This window comes from Hordeum vulgare, chromosome 3H (genome assembly GCF_904849725.1).
Source record: "Hordeum vulgare subsp. vulgare chromosome 3H, MorexV3_pseudomolecules_assembly, whole genome shotgun sequence".
Taxonomy (NCBI): Eukaryota; Viridiplantae; Streptophyta; class Magnoliopsida; order Poales; family Poaceae; genus Hordeum; species Hordeum vulgare.
This window is the reverse complement of record NC_058520.1, coordinates 454,549,532-454,567,941: the sequence shown is the minus strand read 5'-3', so window position 1 is coordinate 454,567,941 and position 18,410 is coordinate 454,549,532.

Sequence of the window (18,410 nt, the reverse complement as noted above, 5' to 3'; positions counted from 1 at the left end):
TGGAGACCAAGGGTAGAAGGAGAACTAAGAGGTTCAGGGGTGATATGGATGACCTTGTTGGATACACTGGCATGGATCAATTTGGTAGCAGGCATTTGATGGAGGCTCCGAATAATATCAATTGTGGTGTTTGCAATGAAGGGCGACACAATACACGTACATGCAAGAAAAGGAGAATGTCGAAGGGGGTGGTGGTGGTGGTCGTACAGGAAGCACAAGTGCTACAGGTGGTGGTGGTGGTGGTGGTGGTCGTACAGGAAGCACACGTGCTAGAGGTGGTGGTGGTCGTACAGGAAGCACAAGTGGTAGAGGTGGTGGTGGTGGTGGTCGTAGAGGAGGCACAAGTGTTCGAGGTGGTGGTGGTGGTCATAGAGGAAGCACGAGTGCTAGAGGTGGTGGTGGTTGTCGTAGAGGAAGCTCAAGTGCTAGAGGTGGTGTTCGTCGTAGAGGATATATTGATAATGGATCAACATTCGGTTATTTGGTTAATCCAAATGGTTGATAAAAGAAGAATGGTATATGCCTTGTTTATTTTGTTATATTGAAATATTTCGTTGATTTCTTGTTTTATTTTGTTATATTTAAATATATATATTTTGTATTTTGCTAACAAGTTCTTATTCTTTTTGTAGGCATGTCTTCATCTGGTTCGATGACGAGGCCGTCGTGCACCGACCAATGGGACATGCCAAAGAAGTGGATGGCGGCCGAGTTGGACAAGGTCAAGGAGAAGGATGTGCCCACACCATCATGTTGGTGCGGTGATGTTTGCAAGGTAAAGGTGTCCAATGACCGTAAAAAAGAATGGACAGAAGGCCGAAGATTTTTCGTGTGTCCCAACTACGCACATGATAAACCGAGGCCAACTAACGCATATGACTTACCACCGGTATTTTATATGTGACATACAAATATTTTTAATTTGGTTAAACTCATATTACTAATATAAACATGTCTTTTATGTAGTCGCCTCCGCCTCTCTGCAAGTACTTCAGTTGGATAGATCATGAAGTACCCCAACATATCCAAGAGGCCCAATATCGAGACGCCATGTCGAGGCAACGCCTTTTCAATGAATCTTTGGCACGTGAGGAGGAGACGGAGCGTCGTGAGAAGGAGAAGAAGGATAAGAAGAAGTGTGAGGAAGAGAAGAAGCACAAAGAGAAGGAGGCTCGCCAAGAAGAGAGGGCAAGAAAGCTTGCAAGGGCTCGTGATGCACAAGCAGAAGACGAGGCACGCGATAAGAAGGGAAAATGGCCACGTACTACTCAATCGAAAATGAGCACTGCGTCGATGAACTAGTCGTGAACTTATGTGTGTCGAGACTATGCATGTGAACTTACCGTTGTCGAGACTATGTACGTGAACTTATTGTATCGAGACTATGTATGTGAACCTAGTTATTGGAACTTATTGATGTTAGCAAAAAGTTGGACATATACAATGGCTTTTTTTCTGCGCAAAACTACTGGTTTAGTAGGTTTCTGTGTGCACGCACCCAGACGCCAGGGTCCCTGGCGTCTGGCCCTCTGGCCACAGCACCAGACGCCAGGGTCCCTAGCCTCTCATATGCCCGATTTAGTGGAATGGTACCGGCATCTGTGCACACACCCAAACGCCAAGGACCCTGGCATCTCATATGCCCAATTTAGTGCAAACCTTCTGGCATCTGTGCACACACCCAGACGCCATGGTCCTTGGCGTCAGGCCCTCTGCTGGTCACACCACCAGACGCCAGGGTCCGTGGCGTCTCATATGCCCACTTTAGTGCAAACCTTCTCGCATATATTGTGCGCACCCACACGCGAGGGACCCTGGCGTCTGGTCCTGGCCACATCACCAGACGCGTCTGGATCCTGCACCCAACTAGACTATGTGGTGGATTGTTGGTATGGGTGCCACCACACTCACTTTCCCCTACCATCCACCCCGAGCTTGCTGCTTCACTTCTGCTCTCCTCCTATCTCCTTCCCCTCAAGACCCCCATCGAATCCGAGCAAGAAGGTGATTCCCTAACATAAATATGTCCATAAACTTTGTTCATTGTAGTATTCTCCTCCGATTCATCCAATTTTTTTCGTTGAACCTCCTTATTATGATACATTTTGTACATCTTACATTTTTTACATCTTAGAGAAACCTAGCTGAATTTAGTGTGTATTGAGTAGTTAGTGTGTATTGAGTAGTCATTCTCTGAAATGCAGGATGACACCGTTCATTTACGTTGAGGTTTCTGCTGAGGCGGAGACAAAGCATGAACGCAAATTTATTGAGGAAAAAATGACCTACTGGGTGGCATCCGTTGATGCGTTGAATGCGGCGTGTAGAGCCTTTTCAAACTACTGTTTCTGTAAGGACGTTGCGAAAAGAATAATCGACAAAAAGGAGAGGGAGATCAAGAAGTTAAAGAAGAGGGAAAAAGATTGTCGACGTGATCTTGCAATGCAAGTTGCATTGTGTGCAACAAGGGAAGAACATGAGCAGTTTAACATTCACAACCATGGCCAGGTCATTGATTGGTTAGTGAGGCAAGCTTTTTCGCCACTTCCGAAGCAGGCTTCTCGTTGGGCATGGGTCAAAGAAAGAAATGATGTCATTTTGTAGCATCCCAAATTTTGGAATGTTAATATAATTACTAGAATGATTGATTGTTTGATTGAGTGATTGAAACTTGAGTGAAATTCGAAACTTCTTAAAACATTTGAATGAGAGGGAATAAAATGACTTTCCCGTTTTCTTTTGAATTCCAATTTCATCCAATACAAATCACTGAGAGAGATACCATGACTTCTTCAAAATAAAGGACTTGGAATAAAAAGGTAGTCCGTGAAAATAATTCCTTTCGCAATCTATTTCATATTTGGTCCTATTTGAAAGTTTAAATGAATTAAAATCCCCTTGCCCAAAATTCAAAATCTTGAGAGGAGCAATATGACACTCTAAACCAGGGGCCATTTGAAATTATATTTGAACTCATGAAACTCACGAGACTATTTTGAAAATGTTTCACATTATGTTTCAAAAACAATTTTTGAAGTGGTTTTCAAATTTATTTTTCTCCAAAAATAAAATACATGGAGGGTTAAATGATTCCCTTGAATATAAAAATGGAGAGAAATGAATTTGAAGCCATATTGGTATTTTTAAAATATTTTCTTTGCATTTTACTTAAACCAGCAACACTATTTGAATTTTCTGATTTTGTGAGAATTTTATTTCGCCTCGAAAATATGTTCTACTTGTAGGAAAAAAATCTGCAAATTTTGATATATATAATATGTCTATATAAAACTATTATAGATTTTTTATGTAGGATTTCTTTCCTGTTTTATTTAAAAAGGAAACAAATCGTCTTTTATTAGGGAACTCCCTGGGTACATTAGAAGATCCGGACCGGACCTTCTTCTTCTTCCTCCCACGAGCTCCGCTTTCCTTCATGTAGCGCCAGGAACCTTCCTTGCTGGAGCAACGAATCCCGAGCCGGTCTCCTTGCTCTTTGCGTCTCAGCCCTCCCGAGCCCCTATAAATACTCCCCTCCTCCCCCTCTCTCCGTTCTGCCTCAGAAACCCACGACGCCATCGCCGAAACGCCGCTCGCCGGAGTTCCGCCGGAGCCAAAGCTTCTAGTGCCTCTCCTCCCGTCGCCCCCGAGCCCCATCCGACATCACCTCAACGCGTCGGAACCGCTCCGCCGTCTCGGACGGACACCGTAGCCACCTCCCTGTCGTCTTCTCCAACTCCGGCGACTATCTCCGGTGAGCTTCAGAAATCTCGTAGCAGTTTTTTTCAGAAATAAAAGCAAACTTAGAAAATTCATATCTATTAGTCTACAACTCCAAATCCAGTGGTTCTTTTTGCTACCGGTTCATAAAAATCCCATCTATCCCGTGGACCCAACAAAAAAATATTTTTGAATATTTAAATTTTGAGTTTAAACAAATTTGGTTTAAACCTTGTTTTTTCAAAAATATCTTTTGAGTTGATTCTTTTTGCTATAGATCACTAGTGATATTATTTATCAGTGGGTTTAATTTCAGAATTTATAGGATATTTGAAATTAGGGTTTTAAGCAAAACAGATTTTGTTTAGTTCTTTTTAGGATTTTTGCTACTTCTTTTTGCTATACTTTTTTTAATTTGTTTTCTTTTATACTTATGAAAAGTTATAATTTTGATTTCTAGTTCGGTAATAACTTGTAAATTTGTTTTCCACAACAACAAAATTTTAGTTTAATTTGATAGCATGAATTCAATTCTAGTTCGGTAATAACTTGCAAATTGATTTCGTTGTTAGTTGATTTCCTATTTGAAAATACTTTCAAAATAATATAGTTTTATGAGAAATACTTTCTGTTATCTTAGTTAATTTTGTATTTTATTTTCTGTTATTTTACTATTTTAGTGTTTATTTTCTATTATGTTTAATTAGAACAAAAACTATTTAGTGATTGTTATAGTAGAAGGACCGAGAGTTTTTCTTTGAAGTTTTTCTGGATTCTAGTTTGATTTGATTTATTGGTTAAAATCTATTTGTTGTTGTGATATTGATTGATTGATTGCTGGTATAACTGCTTATGTGAATACTATGTTTGATTATATAGAATTCATCGGAGAGTGATGAATAGTTCTATCAAGTTATTTCTTGAGAGAGATATCTATCTTCATCAACCTAACCAAGCATGTCACGTTGATCACGTTTTACCTATGGTTTTATATGCATTGTAGTTCAACCTTCTCCACCCATTGCATGCAAGTAGGTACTTGGAAATTTTGGTTCTTGATGTAGTATCATGTGCTAGGCACTCATAAACTCTTGGTACTTGACCGGGACGTTAATTTGCTATGCTCCTAGTAGACGGGGTCTGGTTGAGTGTTTACCATGAGTGTTGTGAGAACTTAATAATCAAGACCTCGAGACTTCAAGACTTTCAAGCCTCATGATGCAATATAGCTCTAGGTGAAGGACGGTTTTGATGGGCTCCCTGGGGAAACCAGTGGATGACCTGGGATGCATGTGGAGGTGCCATGACATCTTGTGGAAAGCTTCACCTAGGCACGAAGAGATGGATGGATGCTTCAAGACCCAAGGCCTACCTGCACAGCCACAATTCATTATGTGCGCTGGCATGGTTGGACAATGTGGTGACTCTGGACGGGCGGTGCTATGAGATGTAGAAGAATGGTAGGATTGGATGGGCACCGACAGTGGCTTAGAGGAACCCGTTGGAAGACCATGTTTTGATCATCCGGTTCTCAAACACCCTGAAGTGCGAGGACTCCAACGGAGGCGATCAACTCTTGTGGGGAACGTGTGGAAAACTCTGCAGAGTACTCAAACCTAATCGATTAGCCGTGTCCACGGTCATGGACAACTTGAGCCAAAGGAACTGAAGCTGTCAGGAATTCTCAACACCATTAAATATATTTGATGTGGGTAATATTGATAACATGGGTATGAGAAATGGTTGGTGGAACCTTTCTCATTAACAACCAAAAATGTAGTAAATTTTGCTTTTACCTCTCTCTTGTTGTAGGAAAAATTTGCTTTACGCAAAACTTAAACTACAGCCCCACCTGCCATAAATGCATATAGTATAGATGATATTTTCACCCCTCCCTTTTGTGACTTGCCGGCATATTCAATATGCTGACCTACACGGCTGAAACGTCTTATGTTACAGATATTTTCTTCGACGAGTAATAGTATGATTCAGGGTTACGGTCTGCACTCAACCTGTTGTTGGTCTTTATTGGGACTCCACTCCCTTTGACTGTTTCCGCTGAGATTTTGAGGTATATATCAGTTTTACATTATTTATATGTGATTGCACTTTGATATATACATTGATGTACCGTGTGTGCCAGCATACTGATCCAGGGATGGCACAGAACACATAGAGGCTTGACTCGTTTTGAGTCGGGTCGCTACAAAAATGATATCAGAGCACATGTTGACTGTAGGACGTAACCCTAGGAAATGGATTAGAAGTAGGAAGACCTTGATAGGAACAACTTTTGTTTTCACTAATCTCGTACCTCTTAATTCTTTTACTGAACCTTCCCTATTCCAAACTATAGATGGAGAGCTACACTCTGACTGAAAGAGAGCACTACGAAGATGTTCTCGGAGGCCCGTTTCTCATGGAGCCGATGCATATGATGAAGCTACCGATACCTGAGATCAAGGTGACCAAGAGGAAGTCTGGATTTTGGGGTGTCAGAACTAAAGTTTTTGGACGTAAAGAAGACCCCAAGACTGAAGATATCAACTATGGCACACTGACCCGTGACTGTGATATGGGCATGAACACTATTGTTCATGATGCTATCGCACGTTTGAGCTATCGTCATTGTGTTGACTTAGGTACCCACTACATTGGAAGACTTGGATGGCAGAAGCCTGAGGGAGCACACATCCTCCTGACAGACGAGCAGAAGGTGAAGTTTTCACCTGTACTGGTGTATAATCAAGAACTGGAACATTATATCAAGAACCTTCAAATGGACCTTCTCTCAGAATTATTTGAGAATGACGCACTCCGTGAGAGTCTCAAGACCGAGAAACTGAAGGTAGCCAATGTGAAGAAACACGATCCCGAGATTTAGAAGCTTCGTCAAGACTTGATGAATAGTCAAGCCATGGCACATGCTGGTGATGTTGAAATCCAGAAGCTCAAGAGCCAACTCCTGGAACTACAAGGATGACATCGGAAACTCCGCATCAACAGGGAATATCTGGTGGAAGAAATTGAGAAGATCAAGAGTGACCAGAAGAAGCCCACTGATGATGAAGACATGATATGAGCTAGCTTAGTAGTAGTAGCCCCACCATGAGAGAAATAGAGATGAACGTTATTGCGTAAGATCGACCATACCAACCTTATGTGGGTGGCGATACTATATTATTGATTGAACTTTATGAATGTGTGGATTTGAGTTTAGATACTTCTGTGTCTTTTGTTTATATCTTTTCCCTCTCTCTCTCTTACCCATCTCATCCCAAGAAAAAAAACTTGGACCCAATAGATGGTGTATGAAGCTGGACTTGTAATCTGTCGACCAATGACCCAGCTGGAAGCTAGAATATGGATTCAGAACATGGAGAACCACTTTGGGAGCAATTTGATTTCAAGGAAGTATGAAGTGGCACACGCTCTTCAATACTTTACCCAAGGTACTGCTATCTGGTGGAAAATGCATCATGCCATACAAGGATTTAGTGGAGCAGAAACCTGGGACGAATTCAAGAAGACTCTCTTGAGATCCCGTCTGATTCAAAAGTGATATGATAGCCCGATGAAGAAGCCATGTGCATGCAAGATCTATGGAGAAATAGGACACACCCAGGAAGAACACAAGGATGGATGCCCTCATTGTGAAGAAAATCACCCAACTGAGGAGTGCCCAAGTAGTCAGGTGACTTGTTTCTTGTGTGAAGGAACCACCCACTACCCAGCTCAGTGTCATATTTACCCCAAGGTGCAACAAGTTGTCAAGCGGCAGAAAGAAGTAATGAAGGAAACCCTAAAGAAGAAGATTCTAGAAGAACCTGTGATGAAGGAAAATGTAGAAGACCCTGATGGACCAAGCCTAACGAGATTTTTCTCCAATGCCTGCTACACATGTGGAGAAGAAGGACATTTTTCACAGGATTGCATGAAGGAAAGCCAAGAGTGTCTGGGAAACTTCCCAACAAAAAAAGTAGAGTTTGATCCACATGAAATGGAATAACTGGCCAGAACAAAGCAGTCCGGAAAGAAGAGAAAGTACACTCGGAAAAGCCAAATCTCTACAGATAAGGACCTAAGTCATATCCCATGTTTTAAATGCAAGACCTTAGGTCACTATGCCAATATGTGCCTAGCAAGGAAGCAGGAAACCCGAGGAGCAAAAACTAACACCAAGAAGCCTTGAGACAGGTCGGAAGTCATTTGTTTTCGTTGCAAGGAAGCACGACATTATGCTACTAAATGTCCACAGGGGAAGAAAGCTAAAATGGAGTAGTTAAGTTTTGGCAATGGCAATAAGTGTGACATGAAGCATTCTTGTTTTCATGAGATTATGGATTTGAATTTTGTAATGGAAGACTTAGAGATTGTAATAACTTCATGAATCAATGGAATTTATTGTGTCATGATTTCCTATGTTGAAATTGTATGAGTTGTTTCTCTGTGAACAAAGATCTCTGACCATTTTCGAGGATATGAGAAAATATGGTCTATGCAGGCATGAGTATATTTCATTTTAAGTGTGGTAGTAATAGGTAAAAAAACACATGATCCAAGGAATATGAATGTACCATGCACATCAAGGAGCCAAATCCACTGAATACAGTTGAAGGAAATGCTGGATCATATCAAACTATGGGGATGACAATAGATGAACAATGTACCATGGAATTGGAATTTTGAGGAGAGATTTAATATGAGGAACAAACACTTGCATTGGTACACAGACTAATGCAAAGGAAACTGAGTTCAAGGAATACAACCGGTACCAAGGATGCATTTCAAGATTTTCATGAAGGTTGCCCCAAGAGCATGAAGGGATAAGCTATGATGGACCAGCAAACGTTTTTCTTTGGAACATACGAAAACCTGAGAGTTGTGAAGTTACGATAGATGTTTCGTTTAGCTTGCAGAATCGATGGATTATCCGAACTTCGTCCGTGGATAAGAGAAATTCTGCAACGCTTGTGAGGATGCCCAAGTGTTAGAGTGCGAGATTCGCTAAACCTTATACAGAGTAATGATTTGGGTGCGTAATGGATTGATCACCATGACGACTTACTCATATCATTCTCTTGCTATTCAGAATGGTAAATCTGAGAGACTTATGATACGTCTCCAACGTATCTATAATTTTTTATGGTTTCATGCTATTATCTTCTCAAACTTTGGATGTTTTGCATGCCTTTTATTTATTTATTTTGGGACTAACTTATTAACTCAGTGCCAAGTGCCAGTTCCTGTTTTTTCCATGTTTTTGACCCCTTTCAGAGGAGATTTTGAAATGGAGTCCAAACGGAAGAAAATCCCCGAAAAGATTTTTTCTGGAACGGAAGAAGATCGGAGAACTTGGGAGCCAAGCCAGAAGAGCCCCAGGGGCCCCACAAGCCCCCACCCCGCGGCCAGGGGGGCGCGCCATCTAGGCTTGTGGGCTCCCTGGAGGTCCCCTGACCTAGATCTTGCGCCTATATATTCCCAAATATTCCCAAAAAATCAAGGGAGCATCGCAATCGCTTTTTCGCCGCCGCAAGCTTCTGTCTCGGCAAGATCCCATCTGGGGCACGACCTGGTGCCCTGCCGGAGGGGGGATTCGAACACGGAAGGCTTCTCCATCAACACCATGACCTCTCCGATGATGCGTGAGTAGTTCACCATAGACCTATGGGTTCATAGCTAGTAACTAGATGGCTTCTTCTCTCTCTTGGATCTTCAATACAAAGTTCTCCATGATCTTCATGGAGATCTATCCGATGTAATCTTCTTTTGTGGTGTGTTTGTCGAGATCCGATGAATTGTGGATTTATGATCAGATTATCTATGAATCTTATTTGAGTTTCTTCTGATCTCTCTTATGCATGATTTCATATCCTTGTAATTCTCTTCGATTTGTGGGTTTTGTCTGGCCAACTAGATATATGATTATTGCAATGGGAGAAGTGCTTGGTTTTGGGTTCATGCCGTGTGGTGACCTCACCCAGTGACAGAAGGGGTAGCGAGGCACGTATCGTGTTGTTGCCATCAAGGGTAAAAATATGGGGTTTTCATCATTGGTTTGAGATTATCCCTCTACATCATGTCATCTTGCTTAAAGCGTTACTCTGTTCGTCATGAACTCAATACACTAGATGCATGCTGGATAGCGGTCGATGTGTGGAGTAATAGTAGTAGATGCAGAAAGTATCGGTCTACTTGTCTCGGACGTGATGCCTATATGTATGATCATTGCCTTAGATATCGTCATGACTTCGCGCGGTTCTATCAATTGCTCGACAGTAATTTGTTCACCCACCGTAATACTTGCTATTTTGAGAGAAGCCTCTAGTGAACACTATGGCCCCCAGGGTCTACTCCACACCATATTTTCAGCCTTACACTTTTTACTTCGTTGCACTTTCCGCCTTCAGATCTCACTTTGCAAACAATCTTGAAGGGATTGACAACCCCTTTGAAGCGTTGGGTGCAAGCTTGTTTGTGTTTGCGCAGGTACTCTGGACTTGACGAGACCCTCCTTCTGGATCGAGACCTTGGTTCTCAAACTGAGGGAAATACTTACTGCTCCTGTGCTGCATCACCCTTTCCTCTTCAAGGGAAAAACCAAAGCAAGCCCAATCTCCGTCAACGTGTAAATTTCTGGCGCTGTTGTTTGAGAAGTAGCAACTTACTGATAGAGAGAGACGACATCTTTGAAGCTTTTGTTTAAGCCTTAGAATGGTATGATGGAAGCCCATGTACATGGCAATTGTTGTCACGCTTAGGAAATTTTACGGTGAGGATGTAGCCAAGACCCTTCTCACTAGAGGATAACCACAAATGGTATACCACCGTGAGATCATCGATAAGTTATTTAGAATGATCACGAGACTTGTCAGACAAGAAGACCAAGTGACGAAAGAAGCTTATATCCATGAAAGACATCGGATTTTGAGGGGAACGTTATGAATATAACGGAAGAGCATCACCAAAGGAGTTAGTATGAAGAATGTGAGGAGTCAAAGGCCAAGACCCAGAGGATTGTTAAAATTTTGAGGTATCGGTAACTCTCATTTTAAGTGTGGTAGAACCTCACTTTGCAGGAGATTAGATTTGTTAGAAGACCCCCAAACCCTAACCTTTTCTTTCTAACCTCTTCGAATCTCGAGGACGAGATTCATTTTAAGTGTGGTAGGTTTGTAACATCCCAAATTTTGGAATGTTAATATAATTACTAGAATGATTGATTGTTTGATTGAGTGATCGAAACTTGAGTGAAATTCGAAACTTCTTAAAACATTTGAATGAGAGGGAATAAAATGACTTTCCCAGTTTCTTTTGAATTCCAATTTCATCCAATACAAATCACTCAGAGAAGATAACATGACTTCTTCAAAATAAAGGACTTGGAGAAAAAAGGTGGTCCGTGAAAATAATTCCTTTCGCAATCTATTTCATATTTGGTCCTATTTGAAAGTTTAAATGAATTCAAATCCCCTTGCTCAAAAATCAAAATCTTGAGAGGAGCAATATGACACTCTAAACTAGGGGTCATTTGAAATTATATTTGAATTCATGAAACTCATGAGACTATTTTGAAAATGTTTCACATTATGTTTCAAAAACAATTTTTGAATTGGTTTTCAAATTTATTTTTCTCCAAAAATAAAATACATGGAAAATAGGGTAAAATGATTCCCTTGAATATAAAAATGGAGAGAAATGAATTTGAAGCCATATTGGTATTTTTAAAATATTTTCTTTGCATTTTACTTAAACTAGCAACATTGTTTAAAGTTTCTGATTTTGTGAGAATTTTATTTGGCGTCGAAAATATGTTCTTCTTGTAGGACAAAAATTTCTGCAAATTTTGATATATAATATGTCTATATAAAACTATTATAGGTTTTTTTTTATTTAGGATTTCTTTCATGTTCTATTTAAAAGGAAACAAATCGTCTTTTATTAGGAAACTGCCTGGGCCCATTAGCAAGATCCGGCCCGTATCTTCTTCTTCTTCCTCCCACGAGCTCCGCTTTCCTTCCTCTAGCGCTAGGAACCTTCCTCGCCGGAGCAACGAGTCTCGAGCCGATCTCCTTGCTCTTTCCGTCTCAGCCCCTCCCGAGCCCTATAAATACTCCCCTCCTCCCCCACTCTCCGTTCCGCCTCACAAACCCACGACCCCATCGCCGAAACGCTGCTCGCCGCTCGCCGGAGTTCCGCCGGAGCCGAAGCTCAAAGCTTCTGCTGCCTCTCCTCCCGTCGCCCCTGAGCCCCATCTGACATCACCACGACGCACCGGAACCCCTCCGCCACCACCTGAACCCCTTTGCTGCCACGGCCGGCCACCGAAGCCACCTCCCCGTCGTCTTCTCCAACTCCGGCGACTATCTCCGGTGAGCTTCAGAAATCCCGTAACCGTTTTTTTTAGAAAAAGGGCAAACTTAGAAAATTCATATCTATTAGTCTACAACTCCAAATCCATTAATTCTTTTTGCTACCGGTTCTTTAAAATCCCATCTATCTCGTGGACCCAATAAAAAATATTTTTGACTATTTAAATTTAGAGTTTAAACAGATTTGGTTTAAACCTTCTTTTGTGAATATCGGGAGTTTAAAAATAGCTTTTGATTTGATTCTTTTTGCTACTGATGACTAGTGATAATAATTATGAGTGGGTTTAATTTCAGAATTTGTAGGATATTTTGAATTAGGGTTTTAAGAAAAACAGATTATGTTTAGTTCTTTTTAGGATTTTTGCTACTTCTTTTGCTATACTTGTTTTTAATTTGTTTTCTTTTATACTTGTGAAAAGTTATATTTTTTATTTCTGTTAGTTAAGAGTGGGTTTTCAACAACAACAAAATTTTAGTTTTATTTGATAGCATGAATTCAATTCTAGTTCGGTAATAACTTGCAAATTGATTTCGTTGCTAGTTGATTTCGTATTTGAAAATACTTTCAAAATAATATTGTTTTATGAAAAATAATTTCTACTATCTTAGTTAATTTTATATTTTATTTTCTGTTATTTTACTATTTTAGTGCTTTATTTGTTGTTATGTTTAATTAGAACAAAAACTATTTAGTGATTGTTATAGTAGAAGGCTCGAGAGTTTTTCTTTGAAGTTTCTTTTGGATTCTAGTTGGATTTGATTTATTGGTTAAATTCTATTTGTTGTTGTGATATTGATTGATTGATTGCTGGTATAACTGCTTATGTTAATATTATGTTTGATTATATAGAATTCATCGGAGAGTGACGAATAGTTCTATCAAGTTATTTCTTGAGAGCGATATCTATCTTCATCAACCTAACCAGGCAAGTCACGTTAATCACGTTTTACCTATGGTTTTATATGCATTGTAGTTCAACCTTCTCCACCCATTGCATGCAAAGAGGTACTTGGAAATTTTGGTTCTTGATGTAGTATCATGTGCTAGGCACTCATAAACTCTTGGTACTTGGCTGAGACGTTAATTTGCTATGCTCCAAGTAGATGGGGTCTGGTTGAGTGTTTACCATGAGTGTTGTGAGAACTTAATAATCAAGACCTGAAGACTTCAAGACTTTCAAGACCTCATGATGCAATATACCTCTGGGTGAAGGATGGTTTTGATGGGATCCCTGGGGAAACCAGTGGATGACCCGGAATGCATGGGGAAGTGCCATGACATCTTGCGGAAAGCTTCACCTAGGCACGAAGAGATGGATGGATGCTTCAAGACCCAAGGTTTACCTGCACAGCCACAAGTCATTATGGGCTCTGGCTTTGTTGGAGAACGTGGTGACTCTGGATGGGCGGTGCTACGAGATGTAGAAGAACGGGAGGATTGGATGGGCACCGACAGTGGCTCAAAGGAACCCGTTGGAAGAACATGTTTTGATCATCCGGTTCTCAAACACCCTGAAGTGCGAGGACTCCAACGGAGGCGATCAAATCTTGTGGGGAAAGTTTGGAAAACTCTGCAGAGTACTCAAACCTAATCGATTAGCCGTGTCCACGGTCATGGACAACTTGAGCCAAAGGAACTGAAGCTATGAGAAATTCTCAACACCATTAAATATATTTGATGTGGGTAATATTGATAACATGGGTATGAGAAATGGTTGGTGGAACCTTTCTCATTAACAACCAAAAATGTAGTAAATTTTGCTTTTACCTCTCTTTCGTTGTAGGAAAAATTTGCTTTACGCAAAACTTAAACTACAGCCCCAGCTGCCATAAATACATATAGTATAGATGATATTTTCACCCCTCCCTTTTGTGACTTGTCGGCATATTCAATATGCTGACCTACACGGCTGAAACGTCTTATGTTGCAGATATTTTCTTCGACGAGTAAGAGTACGATTCAGGGTTACAGTCTGCACTCAACATGTCGTTGGTGTTTATTGGGACTCCACCCCCTTTGACTGTTTCTGCTGAGATTTTGAGGTATATATCAGTTTTACGTTATTTACATGTGATTGCACTTTGATATATACATTGATGTACTGTGTGTGCCAGCATACTGATCCAGGGATGGCACAGAACACACAGAGGCTTGACTCGTTTTGAGTCGGGTCGCTACACATATGCTGCAATCCTGGACCTAACGCCAATGAGCCTATGTAATATTTTTCATTTGAAACTACAATGACATGTATCTATCATCCTGTTATGTAATCTTTATCATTTGAACTATGTAATCTTTATCATTGGAATTATATAATCTTTATCATTTGAACTATGTAATCTTTATCATTTGAACTATGTAATCTTTATAACATAACATGTGCACTTCATTTCATTTCACGACAAGTACACAAATTATTCATAACATAAGGTGCACTTCATTTCATTTCACGACAAGTTCACGAATTCAAGATAACATAAGGTGTTCACTACATGACAAGTTCAGAATTCAAGATAAAATAGGTGTTCACTACACGACAAGTTCACTTCACGATAAGTTCACAAATTACAGATAACATATCAATGGCACTTCACTTCACTTCACTTACTTCTTCCTCTCTTCGTGGCTTTCCCCTTTCTTGTAGACACTTCCTCCTCCTCTTCTTCGCTAGACTCCTCTTCTATATCTTCCTCCTCTTCCTCTTCCTCGTCTTCCTCTTCTTCCGCATACCGCATCCCCTTTGGCAAAAGCTTACGATTATACTCCGGACTACAAATCCGAGAATTTAATCTCTTCTTTCTCGCCGCATGTGGTGTCTTCTTCTTCCTGGACTATGACAGCTGCGACGGTTGTGGAGCATCAGTATCTACCTCATGCTCCTGTGTCGTCTCCTCTTCTATTTGTTCCTCTTCTTCTATGTCATCGATGATCAGATGACGACATCGAGCTCTAGAGGAGCAGCTAGTACTAGCTATAAACACGTCCACGGACTGAGCACGGTGGCAAGAAAGCATAGCTGCCCACTTGTGGAACCTTGCCTTAAACTTCTGAGAAAACACAAAACACTATGTTAGACGCAAATAAGTAATTCATTAAGACAAACATTTGTAAATGTGGTCATACCTCCAACGTTGTCCTAAGAGTTCTCTCAGATGATGCACCTCCTCGGGGATGACTAAGTGCTACATTGGCATCGTTCACGCACATAAGGAACTCTCTACCCTTCAATTTATCAACACAACAAACATTCAGAATTGAAGATGACAATGTAATGCTGGTTGGTTCTGATTCATTCACTTACCAGTACGTCATGCATGGGTGCATAGTCCACTTGACTCCCTCCGGTCTCTCGCACAACCATGTTGAAGGCATGATACCCTTCTACAGCCGATGGATCTTCTGATACCAACTCACACCACTCTTCCCTAGTCCAACCGTGCTTAAGCTTCAACCGGTAACGCTCCGCATACCACACAAGATAATTCTGGTAGGCAGAATCATTGTGGGGTCTATTCTCTGAGTCAATTAACGTCGCTCTCTCATTCCACATTGCTATCCAGTGATGGTGTTTGGCAGCCCAATCCGATATATCCTCATTGTTCCTTCGATTGAACCTAAAACGATGCACGATTTAAAGGATTATCAAACATAAACTTTCACAATGCTATAGTACATATCTCATGAATTATTTTGGCTTACCCATGCAGATTTATAATTACACTCATGGTCTCCTCAGTTGGAATACCTTGGCGTTTCCCAAATTGCCTGGCAACACGGTCTACAAAGTGGAACTCGACAGCGTAAAAGCATATCATTGGATACCTAGACCTCCAAATATTACTATCACGCGTGCACATCTCGTTGAGGTCGTACTCACGATCTTCCTCATAAGGCCGCCAGAAAACCTACAACAATAGGACGAGCTGAGATGTTAGGTACACGTTCTCATATGGACATCAGAAAAACCTACAATACAAGGAACTGAAATGTTGGTACCTGCTCAGCAGTTAAGGTGCCCAGCTCGTTCACATAACACTTGTATCACACATGAGAGCTTCCTGTGTAAACAGACACCTAATCCCAATGATAGGCAACTGTCGGGCGACGATATGGATCTTCATCATGAAGCCCTTCATGTGGATTGGGGTTTGGCTTATCAGGGTTCTTTAACATGGGCCGTCCAACCAGCAACCGCTCCCACATACACATAGAGAGGCTCCACACAAACCCACACAATGAAGATGATTCTCTTGTCCTCATTGACACATGATCCAACTGAAATTAAACATAAATGTTAGCAATGTGTGACGCATGACAAATTAAAAAGAAATGTCTGCAGATAGCTCTCACCTGATGATACAAGTATGCTAGTGCTGCTGAACCCCACCTAAACTGAATATCCCAGTTCCTTAGGCGCTCCAACTACATCCAGAGTGTCGAGTTACCGGTTGCGTGTGTGAAGACTACTTTGGTTAGTATATACCAAAGATAGGCCCGAGCATATTGTTGCACGACAATATCATCGGCATCCGCAGGGCACGGTGCTCCTCTCACTTCTTTTAACCAGGAATGCTTCACTTTTGAGGCATCAGGCTTGCCTGGCACAGGGGAGGGGGTTCAACACCAATTAAGATGCCAACCCGATGTCGCTAGTTAACGACACTGACATGACCCGTAACAGCATCGCTGTTGAGAGGAAGGCCCCTTATCATGGCCATGTCCTCTAAGGTCATCGTCATCTCCCCACAGGCAAGGTGGAAAGAGTGTGTCTCGAGCCTCCAACGATCAGTCAGTGCGGTGAGCGCTGCATGGTTCACCGGTGGTGGGTTCCTCTTGAATTGCAAAACAAAGGGCAGCAGGCCCAATCTTGCAATGTAGGGCTCGTATCACACGTCGTATGGAAAGTCATTTGCATCATGACCTCTCATGCGCATAGCTACTACATTCTGCAAAGAATGTGAGCTCCATATCAGTACGACAAACACACATAAAAAACACAAATAATTGACAAGTCTTCGATTAATCCATCATACCTTACGATTCTCAATTGGACGACCACGGTGCACTCTGTCAAACTCTTTTATTAATCCATCATACCAAGGGCCATTATCATCCGCCATCCTACAAAAAATAACATACATCGAATTTCATCATCTCTTTTGTAAAAAAATAAACAAACGCAAATACATACACCTACACATATATATCATCCTACACTTATATAACATATTCAACAACACAAAAAAATACTACTAACAACTATACATATACATACATCTAACAACTATATCATCTAATAAAATTTGACTACACATTTACATCTAACATCTAACATCTAACAACTACAAAAAGAATAACATATACATACATCTAACACCTAATATTAAGACAACTACAAAACAATCCCTAATACATCATCTAACATATAAGAACTACACCATCTAACAACTACAAAACAATCCCTAATACTACGACAAAATCACCTAATCTAATACATCATCTAACATATAACCTAACATAATCTAATACATGCCTACAAAACTATATCACCTAACCTAATACATCATCTAACATATAACAACTACATCGTCTAACAACTACAAAACAATCCCTAATACTAAGACAAAATCAACTAATCTAACATAACCTAATATTCAAAAATACTATAAAAATAAAATGTTGAAACAAAAAAATTAGAGGGATTGGGGGAGATTACCTCAACGAAGTTTTGGGGGATCTAATCTATTGATTTTGGTGGAGGAGGGAGTAGATCAAGGGGGGTGAGGGGAAGAGGGGGCGAGGGAGAGAGATGTTCTGGCGGCTGGGGGTGGAGGAGGAAGATGGGTGGGTGGGTGGGTCGGGCCAGGGAGGTACTTAACTTACCCGAGCCAGACGCCAGGGTTCCTGACGTTTGGGTCTGGGAGACCAGACGCCATGGTCCCTAGTGTCTAGCCCCTTTGCCACGTCATCTGATCAACGGAGGGCAGATCGAGCGGGTCATCACCAGACGCCATGGTCCCTGGCGTCTTCCGTGCAACCCAGACGTCAGGGACGTTGGCGTCACGTAAAAAGGTCAGATTTGCAAAAAAATTCAAACGGAGGTTAAACGTGGGTTTTCTTTCGACTTTAGGTTAAAACACAAAATTTTGCCGCCATTCACACATACACATACTCGTCTGCTAGTGACGCAAATTACTAGTGAAGCATTTCTGCACACTGGGGAAGTCATTTCTTCCACGCGGAAGATCATAGCAGTGTGAGTTGGCTAAAGAAAATTCAGTTTTGCAGCATGTACGAATCCTTTCATGGTTGCC